Raw genomic sequence first — 21,395 nt, 5'->3', positions numbered from 1 at the left:
CGGAACTCCCACCCCTGTGTGCCCCCTGCCGCCCCATCCAACCCCTCCTCCTTTCTGACTGCCCTTGGGATCCCTGCCCCCATTCAACCCCATTTCCCTCCTGACCACCTAACCCCTGTCCACACCCCCACCCCCTGACCACCACCCTGTATTCCTGCATCCTCTATCCAACCCCCCCTCTCCCTGCATCCTTACCACACCGCCTGGAGCACCGGTGGCTGGTGATGTGGCCCGCGGGCCGTAGTTTGCCCACCTCTGCACTAACTGTTCCTCATCTCAAAATCCCTGCTGCTCTGACCATATGTATTCTTTGAGTTACCTGTTTCCATTATAGCTCTAGTTTTACCAGATTGTATTCAAAGATGTTAAAGTTCATAGTGTGAGTTCCCTTCACGCTGGACTATTTGCTCCTGTATAGGCATTCTTTAGGTTCAAAGGTTAGCTATGAGGTTGGAAATATGGGTCACCATTCGTTCAAGACAGTCTTTTCGTCTTCTCTACTTACCGTGCTTCTTTTGCCTTCCACCAGAGTTTTGATTTCTTTCCACTTTCAACTCCTGCTTACAAAACACACAGAGATCTGAAAAGAAAACACAGTCTACTGCGGCTCTTTTTGGAGCCCTAATAGGATTTTAATTCAGTAGCACATTTCATTTGCATTTCTTTTACCCCATTCTACAATATACACTGCACATGTCCTAGGGAAAATGAAGAAGTGCACATTCGCTTCTTATACCTACAACTTTTTTTTTTAACAGTTGCCATATCAAATTTTAACATAAGGTGCTAACTGTTTTCTTTGTGTTCTGACATGAGTTTTTCATTGTACCTCATATCAAAGTTGACAGTCTGATTACACAGAGCCATTGTTTATGGCTCAGTGTATTTTAAACATTGTTCTTCTTTTTTTTTTTTGTCAACCTCTGCTGTTGCTTCAGAAGGTCATTGTGTTAATTTCTTTATTTACTTTCTACCTACAGCTCTTATCTGCTATTGTTGTCAAAACAAACCAACAACATAAACAAAAAGACTTCAGAATCTCTCCTTATTCTCCTGATTTTGACTGCCCTATTGCAGCCATGACTTGGTCTTATATTAAAAACATTTTAATTTTTGTAAAGAATCAAGTTACCCCTTAAGGGTTAAATGCTAAATCCCAAAGCCAAACAGCACTAATTACCTGTGTTCTTGCAAAAAGGTCTGTCAGTTTTGCAACTTTGAATTAAAGAGTCAAATGGGAATTTTTAGTGGCATTAAAACAAAAACAAAACCAATTTATCTCACACCTAGAAAACAGGAGTTTTACAAACCAGATGTGCTTGTTTAGATTTTAGAACTTTACATATTTTCACAGACAAATAGATACATACACATTTTCTTTTCCTTAACATTTCTTTACACTGCTTTGTTTTTACATAGCTGTATATATATTGGATTATTTACAGGCATTCTTCTGGAAAAGGGCCCATTTTCCCTTCAGAATGGCTGCAAAGAAACCAAGAATTCTTTCCCTCTTTAACATGGTCCGTTTTTAACATTTTCCACAAAGTTTAACTGCTTAATTCTCTCCAGCCTCTGTAGAGTTAACTTTTCACTCTCTTTTCTTAAAATCACTTGTTAATATTTCCCAAAATGACAACCTTCATGAACTCAAATTTAACTATGTTTTAAGTATTGCCAGGGATTTATGACTGGCACTTTACGGCTCTTTCCTAAGGCCTTGGCGCTAACCTGGCGCTTTATTACAGCCTGCAACTTTCTTGAACTCAGGGTGGAAAAAAAATACACCTGACAAGCGCAAGGCCATTCACTCAATTTCACCAGCGCTTTAAGTAATGTTCCAGGGACTTTCACTGCCTGCACTTACTGCTTTTAGCCAAGCCCTTATTCCTGACACTATTCCCTTAGGGCTTTCAACCTGTTTTTCAGTTTCTTTATCTGTTGCTTGCCTGCTTTTCTGGGCCCGATCCTGCTTTTTCCAATGAACTATTTGTGAGTATTGTGTGGTCACTTCACATTTTTTTTGAAAGAAATGTTCAAGGAAAGGGACCAGGAAGGGTGGGGGCTAGTTGAGAGCCCACCCTCTTTCTGAATTGGTAGTGGAACACTAAAGAATCAGTTTTTGAGGCAGACAACAAAGGGGAACAGAACAAGGGGCTTTTTGTCCTTTTTTTACAATGAGATGGGAGTATGAAGGGGTTGGATCGATCCGGGTTTGAGAACAGGGTAAAGGGGAGCGCTCAGTCTGGTGGTGGAGAGGAGGCTTTTAATAAAGCTTTTAACTTATTATTTGAATATTTGAGAGAGGAGAGTTTTGATTTTGTCCACCTACGATTTGCCTCTTCCCACCACTGCATGAAACAATTAACCTCTCCTTTAGCCAATTTAGTTTTAGGTTGGCCGAGTTTTGTCCTTTAAGACGTTCACTCGGTCTTTTGTTCCAAGATTTTAACAGTGGCCACTGAGTTTTGGGATCCCCCTGAGTTAGCCTAGACCATTTTTTCCAGAAATTTACAGGAGTCTGGACCCTTTTTACAGGAGTCCGGACCCATCCTAAATACATAAATGAGCCGGCGTTCATTTAGGGAACTGTCCCGACTTAGACGTCTGGTTACCATACAGGAGGACTTCACACACCAATCACACAAGAAGGAAATTCGGGTTCGTCAGAGCGATGCCCGGTGCAACACACAAAAGGAGCCCACAGGCTACTGCCTCAATCGCCTTGCTTTCACACCAGGGGTTTTACCCAAAGTGCGGTGCGGCTGCGATTGTGCAGATTCCACTCACTCAGACCGGGGACAGGAACCCCTTGGTCGGCCTATCCCGGACGGAGACGGCACCCAGACTCAAACACTCCACAAGAGGACGGATAGACACAGAGACAGGACAGTCCTCAGTCCGGACAAAACACAGAAATAATTACCTGACCAGATTCCTGATGTCAGATCCCGGGATCCCTACCAGAACAGAGTGGGAACCAACAGGTTCGGATGGCGTAGACTTCACTGTGGTTGTGCGCCTTTCCGTTCTAGTGGAGGACCGCTCGGGCCAAATGCCCAGGTGCCGGCTGCCACGGTCATCCTACAAAAACGGTCAGGAATCACACAGCCCCAGTGAAGATGGTTGCCATCTCGGTGGAAACCTCCAAATTGTCAAAAGTTAGACTCAGGACTCACAGTTTGTCAGACCACTCTGTTTTATTAGCACAGTGCTCTGCTAATAACACCCAGATAATGTGAGCACCATGCAAGACACAAACTATCTTATTTATACAGATAAAAGGGCGAGCACTTAGCAAGATAACAAAGGAAGCAGAATCTGATAAGTTTACCCGGGCTAGCCATGCATATCTTATTTCCTTACTAACTATTATCGATCTTCTGTTAATGTTTCGCCATTAGCACCCTTGTCACCTGTATTTCAACATTTCTTATTTCTGCTTAAAGGTACATGCAACATTTCTTTAATCCATTCTTATTTTTATAATATAATTCATTCTACTTTCACAAACAGGTAGGTGTTATTTACATATTTATGTATGATTCACAATGGTATGAACAAATAATACAGGATTTTTTCAAAATGTGATTATATTACTCCTAGTAGCAGCCACGAGTCTGAAGTTCCATGCAACTTTGTGAATCTAGATATATAAAAATACAAACAGAAGTAAATAAAATACACCTATCTATATGCAATAGGCATCTTTGACATAACTTAAAATATTGTATAATTAATACCTTAAATGCAACAGTTTGATTTAAAATAAAGTGGAACAGGTATCTTAAAAACTTAAAAAAAAGCAAAAAAAGCGCTCTGCAAGATGCCCTGAAGATATCAGATTCACGCTCTTTCAAACCAGCAGGTGAGTAAATTCTGAAGTCATGGAGAGCACCATGACAGTAGCCCCCTCTCATTTGTACCAGTCAGGCTGCAGTTTGACTGTCTTTGCAGTTCTCAGCTTTGGCACTAAAGCACGGGGGGAGAGCTGGTCTCTCGGGTACGTGCCCCAGTGTGGTGGTTTGATGATGCTATATAAATCTCTTTCAAGTGGAACACTGATTTTGACAGTCTGTCTGAAATCTGACACATTAAAATGAAGAAATCATTGTAGGTTTGTGCACATATAGCTTTATATATCCTTCTGTACACATTGGCATTTCAGTGACATTTCTTAGCATCGCAGTCTACTCAGCATGCTGGTCAGCAGAGTTGATTGCTGTGTCAGACTAACTGCACCAGTGCTTTGCAAGAAATGCATACTAAATCACTAGATTACTTTAGGTATTTAAATATAGCCAATGCTCTCATTTTTTACTTAGATCATTTGTATAAATATGTGAAGTCTGGGCAAACATTTTCAAAAGTGCCTAAGTGACTTTGGAGTCTAAGTTTGGATTAATGGGGGTGTGAATAGCAATGCACACCAAAGACTCCAAAAGTAATAGGAAAAAAATTTAAGTACATCAGAAGCAGGAAGCCTGCTAACCAACCAGTGGGGCCACTGGATGAACGAGGTACTAAAGGAGACTCAAGGACAATAAGGCCATTGCAGAGAAACTAAATTAATTCTTTGCCTCAGTCTTCACAGCTGAGGATGTGAGGGAGATTCCCAAACCTGAGCCATTCTTTTTAAGTGATAAATCTGAGGAACTGTTGCAGATTGAGGTGTCATTAGAGGAGGTTTTGGAACAAACCAATAAACAAAACGATATTAAGTCACCAGAACCAGATGGTATTCACCCAAGAGTTCTGAAGGAACTCAAATGTGAAATTGCAGAACAACTGTAGTTTGTAACCTAGTTTGTAACTGTAACTGTAGTTTGTACCCTATCATTTAAAACAGCTTCTGTACCAAATGACTGGAGGATAGCTAATGTGATGCCAATTTTTAAAAAGGGCTCCAGAAGTGATTCCAGCAATTACAGGCCAGTAATCCTGACTTCATACCAGGCAAATTGGTTGAAACTATAGTAAAGAATGGAATTGTTAGACACATAGATGAACATAATTTGTTGGGAAAGAGTCAACATTGTTTTTGCAAAGAGAAGTCATGCCTCACCAATCAACAAGCATGTGCAGAAGTGGGATCCAATGGATACAGTGTACTTAGATTTTCTGAAAGCTTTTGATAAGGTCCCTCACCAAGGCTCTTAAGCAAAGTAAGCTGTCACAGGATAAGAGGGAAGGTCCTCTCATGGATTAGTAAGTGGTTAAAAGATAGGAAATAAAAGGGTAAGAATAAATGGTCAGTTTTCAAAACTACTCATGATAGTTAAGTCCAAAGCAAACTGCGAAGAGCTTCAAAGGGATCTTACAAAAGTGGGTGACTGGACAATAAAATGGCAGATGAAATTCAATGTTGGTAAATGCAAAGTAATGCACATTGGAAAACATAACTCCAACTATACATAGAAAATGATGGGGTCTGAATTAGCTGTTACTACTCAAGAGAGAGATCTTGGTGTCGTTGTAAATAGTTCTCTGAAAACATCCACTCAATGTGCAGCGGCGGTCAAAAAAGCAAACAGAATGTTGGGAATCATTAAGAAACGGATAGATAAGACAAAAATATATTTCCTCTTTATAAATCCATGGTAGGCACACATCTTGAATACTGCGTGCAGATGTGGGCATCCTGACTCAAAAAAGATATATTGGAATTGGAAAAAGTCCAGAAAAGGGCAACAAAAATAATTAAGGGTCTAGAACACCTTCCGTATGAGGAGAGATTAATAAGATTGGGACTTTTCAGCTTGGAAAAAAGCCATCTAAGGAAAGGTGACAGGATGGATCACTTGATGATTATCTGTTCTGTTCATTCACTATGGGGTACCTTGCATTAGCCACTGTCAGAAGACAGGATACTGGGTTAGATGGACCTTTGGTCTGACCCAGTATGGCCATACTTATGTTCATCAAAGTGCTGCACTGTAACTCCCCCCTGTGGAGGCTGTGGGCGTGAACTAAAAGGTTCCTAGTTTACATAATGCAAACTAGGGAGTTACAGCACAGGACTTTCATGCACACTTCTGTTCACACCCCCATAATCCAAACTGCAGGACAGTGTAGATATGCCCTAAATCTCATTTTCAAAAGTGACGTAGCAACCTGTGTTCCAAGGACTATCAATGAGATTAAGGGCAGAACAGAAATAGACTAAAAGTTTGGTTTTCATTTTAGGCTTTAATGTACCATTGATTTATTACATGGATATAAAATATGTCAAATTTAGAATAAAGAAAATTCTAACAATAACATTGACTGGTATATTTCTACCTAGATAACCTGATTCTGTTCACATTTACACTGGTATAAATCAGAAGTAGCTAAGTGAAGTTAATAACATCCCACTGCTGTCCAACAAGGATATGCTAAAGAAGAATCGAGTAACATTTGACTTCAGTAGAAGCAGTTAGGCCAATCCTGACTGTTATTGAAAATCCCATCCTTTGGAAGGCTGTGAAAGAGCCAGATGTTTGTTTCAAAGCATTGTATAAGGCAGTGGTTCCCAAACTTGTTCCACCGCTTGTGCAGGGAAAGCCCCTGGCGGGCCAGACTGGTTTGTTTACCTGCCATGTCCGCAGGTTCAGCTGATCGCGGCTCCCAGAGGCTGCGGTTTGCTGCTCCAGGCCAATGGGAGCTGCTGGCCTGGCCGAGGGATGTGCTGGCCCCCTTTCCCTGCAGAAGCGGCAGAACAAGTTGGGAAATCACTGATATAAGGATTAAGCAACGCAGTTCCCATTAGTCACTGAAGTCAATGGGAATCACACAGCTAAATGCCCATGAAACATTTCGTATACTTAAGTGTTAGTGTCAAGACTGACATGTCATCCTTAACTTACCCCATGATGCCTACATCATTGGGCCAAATCTTCAGCTGGTGTAGATTGACATTGCTCCATGGAAATCAGTAGAGCTACACTTATTTACACCAGCCCAAGATCTAGCCCATTATTTTGCCATATATGGTACTCTATCTACAGTCATCCACAATCATCTGAAATGAATCAGCTGTCCACACTGATTGTGTTCCTGAGTTTCTGGGTCAGAATCAGATTGGGTACACCCAGTATTGTATGAAAGAATTGAAAAATGGTCCCAAACTCCTTGCAAATCCCCTAGATTACTTGTGAGGGACTAGGTACAAGGCCTTTTCGGGGTGGTTCTGTTCAATAATGTCTACACCTACTTGATAATGATTTAGAACGTGGTTTGCTGACACAATGGACTAGAATGGTTTCTTTTAAATTGTTATAATGCACTGGCAGAAGACCTAATCTGCAGCACTTTAATTCATATAATATATCCATATGAGACTGCTCCATGCAAGGAGACACTGTAACTGCTGTGCAGGCACAGTAACTCAGCTTACTAATAATGTGAAACCATTACTAAAATACACAATAGCGTCCTTACCTAACAAAATTATTTTTTTTGTGCACTCCAATGACTTAAAATAGCTAAACGACTTTAAACACCTGGGCTGAAATCTTGTAAGCGAGGGGTTCTCAACCTTTTTCTTTCTCAACCCCCCTGACAATGCTGCAAAAACTCCAAGGCCCGCTTGTGCCACAACAATGTTTTTTTCTGCATGTCTCAGAGATTAAAAGCTGTATTAAATGGATTGTTATACAGTTACACACACACAAAATATATAAAAAAGATCAATACAGGCCCCAAAATAAACTGAATATTATTTTTTATTTACTCAGTATGAAACTTGTTGTTGGTGCTGATCAACAATTCCTTCAAGAAATGGGGGTATCTCTGAAGAGCACACACGCATGTCATAGTCATCTTGGTTTGATACTTTCTTTTCATTGATGTGATGGCTGAAAATCCAGCTTCACATAAGTAGACGGTACTAAAGGGGATCAAAATTTTCAGCACTGCAGAAGAAGCAGTGATGTATTCATCGGAACACTCACACCAAAATGTCTCCAGTGGCATTTCTTTGAACCTGGTTCTGAGGGAGCTGTCTGACAAAATGTCAATGAGTTCTTCTAACAATTTTGATGGTACATTGGATGGAAGTTTAGCTTCAGTGTTCTCACTGAAGGGGTTTGTAGTCCACATGTGTGTGGCAGCTTGTTCTGTTGTGAGTTTGGGAAAATAAGCATTAAATTTAAGCAGACCAGACAGATGCGTTGCTAGCTGAGGTTTAATTATGTCAAAGTCTGTTTTGTTCCTGAATGAAAGAATGTAAGAGCTCAAACATATCAGTAGTGTCCCCACAGACATGAACTTTCCAGAGTTGTGGTTTTCTTTTGAATGCCTCAAGTATTTCACACTGGGCAATAAAATTAGTGTTCCCACCTTGCATAGCTTTATTCAGCTTATTCATTTCACAGAATATGTCGGCGAGGTAACCCAGTTTTTCCAGCCACACATCATCTTTCAGCACTTTGGCAAATTCCATTTTCTTATCAACCAAGAAAGTACATAATTCTTCCTTGAGATGAAATATACGGCCAAGCATTCTGTCTCGAGAGAGCCATCTCACCTCTGTATGCATGAGCAAAGAATTGTGCTCTGCACCCACTTCCTCACAAAGTGCAGCAAAACACCTGGAGTTTGTTGCTCTGGACTTAATCAAATTAACAGGTATTCAGAAAACTGTGGGGACCTGGTTCAGTATATTTTGCAGCAAGTGCTTCTCGTTGTAAAAAGCAATGTGTCCAAATAGCACAAGGTGCAACAGCTTTTCCGGCAATTGCTGCGGCTCCATCAGTGGAGATCCCAGTGCAATTAATCTAGCTGATTTCTCTGAAATCATAAAATCATCTAACAGTTTGAAAATGTCATCAGACTTTGTTGCTGTCTTGAGCTCTTTGCAAAACAAAAAGTCTTCCTTTATTTCCTTATTCCACATATGCCGAACATGGACAAGTAAATTGGATATTTTTGAAATGTCTGTGGATTCATCTAGTTGTCTAGGAAAATCATTGTCACGCAGCTGATCAATATACTCAGAAACTGTCTTCTGACATAGAAATGATCCGTCGTCTGAGTGTCATTTGACATCGGTATTTTTGTCAGTACCTTGGCCTTCTCCTTTCCAAAAACTTTCTTTGTTATTTCAATAGCACATGGCATTATCAAAATCTCAGTAATCATACTTGATTTTTTTGTTTTTGCAATTTTCTGTGCCACTCTGTAGGATCACCTTAAAGCTTTTTGTCTGCTGTAGTTATAGATTTCATTACTGCTTTAGTACCAAGCCACTCCTTGGCCTTTTGCTCAAAGAATGAATTGTGCTTATTCTTAGAGATGTCATGTTTTGTAATTATATGCCTCTGTAATTTGGAGGGTTTCAAACATTCATTGGACAATATTTGTGCACAAATTACACACTGCAGTTAAGATATATCTCCAGTTCCAGAACAAATAAAGCCAAAATTCAAATAGCTGTCTTCATATTTCTTAAATTTTGTGAGGTTAATAGTGGCTATATGTTTCTTACTCACATCACCTCCTTGATGTTCTTCAGCCATTATGGTGGTTGAACTTGTTGAAGGAAGTTTGGTATTGTCGCTCTCTGGATTTTGGTGTTTTGAAGCTGACGGTCGAATTAAAAATGTATTCATATCTGATATTTATTGTTTACACTTACAGTTTTTTCCCCGTGCGGTGGAACATGTCCTGCTCCTTTTGAACTAGCTTCTTTACAACCAGTAAAAGGAGCAAGCTAATTTGCAAGGCTGGCATCAGACTCACTGGGCCAAGGGCAGAAACCAAGGCGTGAGCCCTCGCATGCAAAGGGGCAGAGCCAGAGCTGGGCCAGAAGGCCCTAAGGCTGACCTGCAGGCTGGGTAACCCCCACTCCAGGGGCTGACCCAGAAGTCCAAGCCCTCATCTTCCACACAGGAAGCTGGGGCTTGAGCTTCAGCCCACTGGGAGGCTGGGCTTCAGCCCACTGGGGGGGCGGGGCTTCAGCCCCTGGCAAGCTTCAGCACTGTCACTTGGTGTCATAGATTCAGCCCTGGCTTCCAGCTTTAGCCCTGCAGGTGCAAGTGGGCTTTGGGTTTCAGCCCCAGCTGCCAGCTTCAGCCCATGACACCATGGCTTCAGCCCAGCAGCAGCACCGGGGCTCAGGACTTCTACCTGCAGCTCCTGGCTGCTACTTCCCTCCCCCGACCCCGCAGTACCAGGGCTTGAGGCATCGGCACCAGAGCATGTGGCTTCAGTCCCGTGGCAGCACTGAGGCTGGTGGATTTAGTATGGGGCTCGGGGTTGCAACCCCCCAACTCCCGGCTGCAGCCCCGCCAAGGCACTGGGCTCCCAGTGCTGTCCCACCAGGGCTCTCAGCTTCTGGCTGCTGCCCCATCATGGCACCGGGGCTCAGGGCCTCAGTTCCTGTTGCCTGGAGGGGGCTTTGGGGCACCAGACTTCAGCCAGGGAACCCTGTGGATCCCCTGAAAGGGCTTGGCCACAGACCCCCGGTTGAGAACCACTGTGGCCACATGTCAGTCGAGAGCTGGTTCCATAGCCAAGTGATTGGAAATTTGAGTTTGTAATAGAATTACCTATAGTGGGTGCTGTTTTAATAGAGAGATTTTTTCTAGTTGCCAGAGGCTCTCCTACCTCTCTTTTTATTTTTAGATGAGCTGCTATAAATACCAACCTGTGCACTCCAGCAGTGTGTAGAGGAAGCTGAAAATATAGGGTCTGATCCAAAGCCCATGGAAATCATAGGGAGTTTTTCCACTGATCTGAGTGCCTTTTGGATCAAGGCTATAGTACTGGTTTCTTTGTTTATGAAAGTTCTTGGTACCTGAGTATCTTCTCCATGCTAATACTCTGTGTTTCCCTTTCCTCTTTGGTTTCTTTAAAATGTTATATCATTAAGTCCAGTATTTATTAGCAAACCCTGCTTTCAAATTCTCAGAACTACTGATGAGTTCAGGGAGGCATTGCTTGTAAATAACACCTAGCATATGTTCTACCCATTTAGGGTGAAAGATTCTAAGTAATTAAAAATATCCAGCGATGAATGTCAACTTAAAAATTCACACTAACTGGAGTAAAATGCTTGTAATTTTTTTCCCTCATTTTCATTTGCATATAATCCCCAGTTTTATAGTAGAATACAAACAAGTCCAGGAAAGCTAGTAATACTATAAATATTTAACTGTGGTTGCTTCGTGCTTGTTTATCTGATGCTGCATGGATTCTGGCCCTAAATTTAAACTGGGGCTGTGTCACAGAAACAATTACAATCTGTCACAAAAAAAAGGAAAATTTAAACCCTTGTTCTCATTCTCTGTAAATTGTGAGACTTACATATTGCGTTGGTTTCCCCTTGAATTTTAAATTAAGTAAATGTCAAGTTCAATTTCTATGCTTTTCAGATATAGAGTTTTACACATTTTTCCTTGGAGGACTTATTCAGTTAAGTTTTATCTTGATCTAAGAAAAATGCTTTTAAAAAGTTTACCAGGATTTGAAAAGCGGCATCTTGGGGATGTTGACCAATTTGCATACGGCATCATAAATCACACTGTACTAGACTTATTAGAATACACATTGTACCTTAGAGAATATATTGTACAGAACATCAGATATGATGCAGCATTGTGGGAGTAAATCTTGACTGGATGCATTATGTATAGAAAAATTAACATTCTCTTTAGGTAATGCCCATTGCAAGGCAATGTTATTAGTGCTGTGATACATATGAAGCATTCATGGGGATTGGCAACTTTCCATCACCGTTCTGTTGAGATTTGCTGACCTTGCATTTGAATTCAAATAAAACATTTTTCCCAGTCTTTTAAACTGTGTCATGCAGACTACATCTTAATTGAAAAGATTGTTTCCTATCTGTAGTCAAAACAATATACAAAAGCAGCATACCACTAAAAGGCTAAGGATCACTGAAAAAGGACCTTTCCTCTTCTTTCCAATAGACCCAGCCTGCTTTATTATGGCACATGCTAATGTTCCCTTAAGCATGTAGCCTTAATTAATGGTTTATCTTTGGCACTGCAGTGCACAGCATAAATGATATTGACGTTTGAGGGGGTTTTGAGTTAATTTGCTAGATGTGAAGCCTCTATTTCCAATAATTTATTACAATTCAAAGTCTGCTCTGGGAATATAAGACGTGCATCTGGTACTACACTTTTTATTTATTTCCAATCAATTTTTAAAGACACAGTATTTTCTTGCATGCACAAGTAGATTTAAGGCCACTCTTTTTTCCTGTTTGAAAGATGAATAGAATAAACATGATCATGTATTGATTTGTATATCACCTTTTGCAAGCTTCAAAGTACTTTACAGAATTAGAAACTATATTACATTCCCAAAATAAATTGATGACACATTAAGATTATGTATTAAAACACATACACATACCCATAGTCACTGTGAGAATTTTAATGTTTGTCCCTGAATTGTTTGTTCCACTGTGTATTCAGAACATGATATTAATGTAGGTTTTTAAGGGATTTGTTTCATTTAATGTTGCTGTTTTCATTGATCTAATGGTTAGGAGACCAGACTGGAGACTTGGTTCTAAGTACTCTCACTAATCTGCTTTGTGACCTTGATAAGTCACTTCACCTCTCTGTACCTCTCTTCTCACCCTTTATCTATGTTACCTGTTTAGATTGTAAGATTTTTGAGACAGGGTTTGCCTAGCATAATGAGGCTCTGATTTCGTGGGAGTCTGTGATTGGGACTATTCAGCCTTTGCAGCTCCGTGCTGGGTGCCCCAGGGTTCTACCACATCCAACCCCAAGAAGCAAAGAGCTGAGAGGAGGAGAGCAGCAAAGGTAGGTTGTTCAAGCTTGCCTACAGAAGACGCTCCAGAGCAGCCATTTTGAGACCCACAGAGACCTCGTCCTTCAAGAGTTAGAGGGGCTAGCAACAGCCAAACAGGGCCCTAGCCTTATAAGTTCAGTTCCTGGCTGGCTCCAGAGGAATGAAGAAGGGTGCTCCTCTCTGGCCAAAGGAGTCTGACAATTAGGCAGAGTTTATGGCTGGCTGAACTTACATAGGTGGGTTGCAAAGGAGAAGAACCTGAGAATGTTGGCCCTGAGATAGGGCTGGAGAGAGAGACCCTGGTAGGAAGACGCTCAGGGAAGTATCAGAGAAGGACTGCAGTATGTTGTCATTGGGTATAGGGTCCCTTGGTTGGAACCAAGAATACAACATAGGCCTGGGTTCCCCTACTGGCCACAAGTAAAGCATCATAAGCCCCAAGAAAGGGACAGGCCTTCTTTGGGAACCCAAACAAAGGCTCTCAAATTTAAAGGGCCCAGAGCCAGGACTGAAGACCTTGGGGAGGGCAAACAGACTTTATTTATTGGACTCTTTAATAACCTGGAAGGGGATCAGTGGGATTTTGGGACTTGGCTGGATGGTCAAGCCATTGAAGACCTGCCATGGTCAGCTGGCAACCTGCAGGAGATACTAGGGGTGAGAAGAGGACTGTGGTACCACACCCTGCTGTTTGGAGGTGCTCAAGGGGTGAGTGCCTCTTTATGGGTTCTGAGGCACTACAAGAATATAAATGAAAAAAAGACACATGCTACCTGTGTGTAATAGTATGAAAACAGTCCCTACTTGGCTTTACAATTCATATTCCATGAGGTGTATGGTGTGTTCACACCTCCATTGCTCTTATCGATTGTCTAAGGTTATTTTTCTGGATAAACAGAGTAAAAGCTCACCTGAAAAATTAATAGCTGCTGATGGTTTCCATATAGAATAATACTCTGAAGCCTCAATCTTTTAAAGACTTATGAGCTTCACTTGTGATGTATAAGTACTCCCGTTTAAGTGCATGGGACTACTGAGAATCATGGAGTTAAACATGAGCAGACTTTGCAGGATCTGGACCATAACATGCATATTTTGGAAGATTGTGCTGTGAATGTTTCAATGAAACATTACAGCAGTCTGCACTAGGAAAATGTATAAGTACATTAGGGGCTTCATCCTATAAAGTGGTGTAAGGTTTTGATTTCAGTGGAACTGCTCACATGAATTAAGTAAGCACATGCATGCTTTGCTAAATCAAGGACCGAGAATGCAGTTAAGCTCTTAGCAGGTGTACCACATGGATGCGACTGTAATGGTATTCCTAACATTTTCAGCTGCAGTTACAGAGCACAGGCTAGGTCTAGCATAGGTGAGCTCTGGACAGAATATCATTCTTGGCTCTAAACGTTTCACTTAGCTTTGTGCATTTGAATGAATATTAAATCAGACTAATGATTTTTATAATATCAGTATCATCTGGCACTACCATGTGCCAACAGTTTCAGCATAAGAGAGCACAGGGATATATTTTTCTCTACCAAATGGGAGGTGGACAAGCACTAGGACCCAAAGGAGCCACTTTGAATTAGGAATTAGATTGATACAGTCTGAATGAGACCACTGATAACTTTGGAGACACAGAAAGCTGTGTTATAATCTCTTTTTTCTGGGGGACTAAAGTCCTGTCAGTCACATGGTAGATTAAAAGTTTGGACATATGTCAATCCATTGTACTGCGTAGGATTTCTTTAATGTCAATTGCATTAGCTTTCCTCTACTAATGTGTTGCATAGCAAGTAAAATTGAGAGAATCAAGGTCAACACACCAGTAGGTTCTCCTACGATTTGTATACTTTCTTAATATGGTATAATCATAATGTTTGAGAGATTGAAAATACATAGGAATTCAGGCTGAGGGCTAAATGACCTTCTCTCTGCCCAAAGTTCTAAGACTTCGTCCTGATGTCTGAAGTAAAATGCGTGGCTGTCACCGCTTTGTCCAGAAAACAATTTACTCTAAAATTTTCAAATGGACACAGATTGCCCTCAGACACTGTGACTGGAAATTATGTGCAAAAATGCAGTGGGCTACCTACTCTCTGTAAAATGTGACCCACTGAAGCATGCCTGTCTAGTTTTCTCTGCTTCATTCACTGTAGAATACAGTAGCACATAGAAATCAGTGTAACTGATGAGTAAGGGCTAGATTGTGACTAGATGGTATGACTGCACAGGACAGTAAGTTCCTCCTACATTCCTGCAGGAGTTACCCACCTGCTTGCTCTCCCAGGGAGCGGGGAGGCGTGATGAATGGATGGAGCCTTGTCTCCACACCCAGTATGTCGATCAACACAGATGAACCAGCACACTGATGGTGAGTGGTGGTGTGCGTGTGTGTAGTTTGCTAATGGTATAGACCAGCAGCAAATTACTGACTCCTGATCACAAGGCTCAGGGGGACGCAGGGAGGGAACTATGCTCCAGAGATGTGTATCTTAGGCACACCATCTTCTGGGATGGTGCAGCATATGTTCCCTGCTAGGGCGTCCCCTATATATATAGCATATATGTCACATAATATATTTTACATGAGCTTTGCAACCCTTTGAGGACTTTCCCAACTTGGATTCCTACCTCACTACTAGGATATGGTTAAACTATAGCTCCCTAGTTAGTCACTAGAGCAGACTCCAACATCAATCAACTTGTAAAATAACTTGATTGACCCTGAAGGCTTTTCAGTGATTAATAGGGGAACTAGATGAAAAGGAACTTAAATGAGGATATTTCTGGAGATCCTATGAGAACATAAATCCAGCATGTTTCCTTCTGAAATAACTGTTGAAGTCTCTCCTACAGTTATTTGACATGTCAGCTGGTCAGAGGCTGTGGAACTGGATGAAATGAGATAGTAGGACTAAGGGACAGGAGTTGGGAATGGATGGCATAATGACATCGCTTGTGGGGAAAGAGTCTCTGGGGTGCACCAATTCCGTCAAGTTTGTCTTGATGATGCTGATCTTGAGGGGGAGAAATGGGGCCAGAATTCAGCATCCTGCTGTATCCCCCTTAGAGAATTCCCTTGCTGAATAGGAGCATTGGCTGGAGTATGTAGCCCTCTCTCTAAGCCAGGATAGTGGCATGTTGGGGGCAGGAGGGGAAGTGGCTGTAGCACAGAGCACTCTGAGTATTCTGTATTTGATAAACAACATGGGGAAGGTTGCTGTGAATAAGAGCAGCCCCCAGGGGGGCAACACCAGTTTCCGAAGCAGCCTTAAATGTTGGAGGTACATAGCTGGTTTAAAACCACCTTTGTCCCATGTCAGCCTCCTGGGCTGTGTCTACTGCGCTGCGCCCACTGAGGATCACAGTACACAATCAGGTTCAGGAAATTTTGGAAGGTGTAGTGGGTGTATGTGCCCTATTTATTATTTTTTTCTTGCTCAAGTTCTTGCCTGCAAGTTCTTATATACCTTTTCTAATTGGTCTCAGAAAGGGCAGGCCGGCACCTGAGTGGAAGATAGATCCATGCAAAGCATGCCATGGTATTTGTGCCACAAACTCTGCAGTTTTGTGACCAAGAGGTTATCAGAGAGCCAATCACTGCTTGTTAGATGGATGGTTCAGGTTGAATACATTCATACCTCAAGTCAACATCCCATGCCCCAGCAAGCCCAGTAAACTGCAGTCTTCAGAGGGATCCAGTGACTTCTTCTTACCTCCTACTCCTTCTTCAGCTTGGTGGCCTCCTGCCTTCATCTTCAGGTAGACTCCAGCTGGCTTCACTTTGCAGTTTCTGTGTGTGGAAGTGAAGGGAGGTGCAAGGTAAGGCCAGCACCCGTTTTCCCTGCAAATCCCAGAGATGTTCAGAGGGACAGAAGGTGGCCTGATATCCCCATAAGCCACCTGAAATGGGAAACTCTGCCTCTCCCACAGGCTTCAAGGGCAAGTAATGCCCCTTGGAGGCCCATGGTAGCATATTAGTTAGGGAAAGGTCAGCTGTTCAGCTATCACGTGATACAAAAGTTATTCCTGGGGAAGGGGAGCATGCTATTGTGTAATTGCTCGGGAATCTCTGAGGATGTGAGGTGTGACACTGTCAGCTGCTTTGGCTTAGATCAGAGTTGCTGTAGCAAGAGATGGAGGGTCCTGATGTGCCCAAAAGACACTGGAGGTTTGGTGGAGGGGCAGTGACCCACAAAATAGGGGAATGTTCATTGAAGACCTATGAATCATAGAATCATAGGACTGGAAGGGACCTTGAGAGGGGTCACTAGTCCCAAGAAGCAGCAGGCTGGATATGGCTACCAACCCTCTGTCCCACAGATAGCAATGATGAGTTGGTGGAACAGTAAGAGGCGAAGAAAAAAGTGTTCCATTGTGTTTTGCCAATTTCCCAGCTGCAAGAGCTGCTTCCATCCAAATGTATAAAATCATATAAATCCTTGAGCCCAGCCTAAGTTTGAGCTGGTTCAAGAATCAATACCACTGTTTCACCCCCACATTAGTGACTGCATTAGTGAAAAAAAATTTTTTTCTCAAAAGTTGGTGCCCACAGTTCTGAAATTGTGATGAGCATGTGCTCTAAAGGATGTAAAAAAGTGGAAGAAAAAAACTTTGTGATGAAATAATGAAAAGCTAATAGGTTCCTTTGATCTTAAATTGTTTTCAATCTAGAGGGAGAAAATTATTTTTTTTAACCTCTCTGATATTTCCTCAATCTCATTCCATAATAACCTCTTCAGAGAAGAGAGGAAATGCAATATGTCGTATCCCCATGACTGTTGTGTGCTAAATTTGCCCTTCAATTTTCACAGTGACTGTTCTTAAGTCGTATAGGGATAGACCTCCCAAAGCAATGTAACTCAGCTATATTGTGTCTTTCTTCATATGGATGATCATTAATGCTCATAAAATAGAGACGAGGACAACATTTCATCAGTTACCCTTGATAAGTTGACAGCCTTAAAATTATAAGAGAATGCTTTCGTTTCTTCAACTCTATGTAACCTGCCAGATTACTCAGTATTACCAGGCATTAATGAACAAAAGCCAAATTTGTGTTGCTTAGCTTAATAGCAACAACAGAAATCTGTAGACGGTGAAGAAGGAGTAGTTCTACAATCTAACTGAACGGGCATCTTCAAAAAAGGTACCATATGGTATGGAGGATAAAATAAAAGATATCAGAGAAAATGTGGAAACCGTTCCTCATGGCTCAGTGCTATTTAATTAAATGACAAAACTTCCATTGACCCCAATGAGAGCAGCACTGTACCTTAAATTATATTGAGTAGAAATTTGTCCTGAGATAAATCCCTGTCCCAAAACTCTCCTGAATTTCAGGTAAGTTAAACTGTGGATCCCAATTTTTGCAGCTGAGACCCATCACTAAGACTAAGGGGAAAGAGCAAAGGCCTGTATCAAGGCTCAGAAATAATTACATGGCTGACGGCTGTGGTCTGTAGGTCCTGATATGTTGGAGGAATGCAACACAGGGATGAGGGGACACACATGGACCTACTATGCACCTTTGGGGCTACTGCAATTCTCACCTGCACCACAGATATGTTTGGGGCTTCTTTCTGCTGAATTATAAGGTTTGTGGTTTTCCAGGTTTTGTGTGACTAAAAATGCTGTGGATTATGGCTTTCTGATCAAGCTTTTTGTAATCCAATCTGCATCGTTCTTCCTGTGTCCATACATAGCTACAATATACTATTTTAGAAGTATTTTACATGGAACAGACTCAGCAATGCTGCCTACTGCAATTTAATTCATTTATTGCTTAAAACCTATCTTCCTGATATTTTGTTAACCCTTTCTTGAAGAGCAGAAAATTGGCAACTGATAGACATTTGCAGTTGTGCATCAGCGTTTATTATATCATGCAGTTTGGGGGTGGCTGTATATGAGTTCTTCTCTCTTGGCAGCCAACTAATTCAGTTCTAATAATTTCCTCCTTGATGTGAAAGGTGAACTGACACAAAAACTGAAAGCTCAGTTAAGCCCAGATTTTACTTCTGAATGTCCTTATGTAACCGGTCTGTAGCGGACATTCAGAAATACATTTTTAAACTACCTTTTATAATTATTTTTTTCCTTCATCTGCAATCCATGGTGTTAATATGAGCAAAGAATGATGCATTGTGGGATGCCTTTGGTGAAACGGAAAGTACTGACAGAATTTCACAGATGGGAGGAGAAAAATAATTTTTAAAAAGGTTGTTAGGTTTTTGAAGATTTCTTTGATGAATGCCTTCCTCAGCCTGGTTACTAGTGATGTTCAGTGCACATACCTAGACTTCACTCAGGTTTGAACCATTTTGTTTAGACACAGTGAAATATTTATTATATTTACATATGTTATTATATAATGTGTACTATAATATTTTGACACTGTCAAAACAAAACATTTTCTTCTCAAAATGAAATGTTTTGGCTTTATCAAAATGAAAATTTTTGATGTTTCTGAAAAGAATTTGACATATTGAATCTGTCAGAAATATTGAAGTTGTGACTTTTCATTCTGATTCAGAATCAAAATAAATTTGAAAATGTCAGAATTTCCTCCAGAACAAAAAATCTGTTTTCTGGCCACCTTTACTAAATGTGGATTTAGATCATTAACTTTTCTCAACCCAAATTTGCAATTTTGGCCTAAGTAATTTGCTCAAGGATGCAAAGCTATTCAGTAAAATAGTCAAGAACGGGACCTTGAAATCCCAGTTCCCTTTTCCTTAAAGTCTCAGTTCTACATGCTGAACACTCTTTTCCCATCCAGCAAAGCACATAAGCATGTGTTTAACATCAAACTTACGTGCTTTACTGACTAGAGCCAGAATACTTGGCACTTCCACTAAGTATGAAAGTCACTAATGCATATGGAAACACATTGTTTTGCATATAGAGGGAATAATCACACATCAAACCCCTGGCAACTTTTAGAATCCCTATTTCATAAGAATAACATCACTCTATTACAGAACAGTAATAAATGAGAACATAGGACAGAAGTGCCAAAAGCAATCCTTAATGTCATTTTTGTGAACATCTGTCATTTTGTTTAAGTACAAAGAAAGTGTAGAATGAAAAATTAGATCTAAAATGAAGACAGCACCTTTTTGCAAAATGTTCTTTAAAGAAAAGAAAATGCCTTTTAGTGTGTGAGAATTTGCAGCATTCATTTTATGGCTGTGCACCACCCCCATTGTGCATCCCTTCCTGCTGTGGAACAGAAGATTTGGCTTATACATAAGGACAAAAAGAAGTATAATGAATCATGAAATAAGCCCATTTTATTCAATAAGACAGAGGCTCAGCTTTCTTTCCACATGAAAAACTGGCCATTTGCACAGAAATGGCCTGCAGAAATTTTTGCATAGAAAGGAATCTAAACGCACTGGGGCAAAGGTATTCAAAACTGTGTTTTATGATATGATGAGAATCAATTAAGCGATACTTGCATTTGGCAGTTTACTTAATACAGCCTATTGTATGTATTGCTTTGAAGGACAGCAGTGGAAGCTTTTTATCCAGAAGATGTCATTGATTTGCTTCTCCAGTTGCTTATTTCGCTTGTGTGGACACGTTTACCCTATTTTCAGTAAAAGTGCAGGTGCAGATGTGTAGTACAACAGATAAATCAAAATTCTATATAGAGAAAACAACGATATATAGTAAATGGTTTATATATACATTCATAGTGTTACTTGATTTTAGGGGATTCATATTATCGCTTATATAATGTGAGTTAGAGCAGAGGTGGGCAAACTTTTTGGTCTGAGGGCTGCATCGAGTTTCCAAGGACAAGCAGCCGCGCCACCCAGCTGGAGCCAGCCACGTAACCACGCAGCACAGAGCACCGGGTCAGGCAGTGGGCAAGCCGCCCAGAGCATTGCGCCAGCAGCGGGCAAGCTGAGGCTGCGGGGAAGGGGGAACAGCTGGGGAGGGGACGGGGAGTCGCCTCTTGGGCCGGGTGTCTAGGGCCTGGGCAGGAGGGTCACGCGGGCTGGGTGTGGCCTGCGGGCCATACTTTGCCCACCTCTGGGTTAGAGGCTCGCCAATTAATCTGATAAGAAGATAAGGTTCTTGTCCCAGAATCAGACTACACAGAGTTTTGCAAGAACCCTCAGGACGTATGACAAGGACATCCATGCTGACAGCAAAAGAAATACAGCCTTGAATACTTTTGTTGAGATAAATGGAACAGTAATCAAATGAAAAAGTAATCAAGCAGAATTAAAAAGGAAATAATATTGTTCTAGAGATATGTGTGCTGGTATTTACTCTAAAACTTCCTAGATTAATATACTCACACCCTTCCTTGATAGCCTAGGGGTAACAGACAAAGGACCAGCCTTGCCTCTGGCATGCCAAAAGAGTCCAAAGATCCAGTTTCCTCAATCCTTGAGTGGAAGATGAAGAACTTAAGAGAAGCTAGAGAGCTAGAAAGCCATAGAAAGACCTAAGAGAAGCTAACTTAAAACCTGCCTAAAACTAACTAAACAAACATAGTGGTTTCCCCCCTTTTATGGCACTTGAGCACTATGTGCCCACCCTCCACATCTAAATTTAATTTCCTCACCCACATAATATCAGGGTATTCTTACTCTATA

General features: G+C 41.2%; 1 protein-coding gene across 5 annotated transcripts in view; it reads left to right on the top strand.

The window, feature by feature from the left end:
• NLGN1 (neuroligin 1) overlaps positions 1-21,395 on the top strand; it is a 600,655-nt gene that overhangs the window by 476,012 nt on the left and 103,248 nt on the right. The window lies entirely within an intron of this gene.

Source organism: Chelonoidis abingdonii, chromosome 8 (assembly GCF_003597395.2).
Source record: "Chelonoidis abingdonii isolate Lonesome George chromosome 8, CheloAbing_2.0, whole genome shotgun sequence".
Classification (NCBI taxonomy): Eukaryota; Metazoa; Chordata; order Testudines; family Testudinidae; genus Chelonoidis; species Chelonoidis abingdonii.
This window is presented reverse-complemented; position numbering and strand designations above follow the sequence as displayed.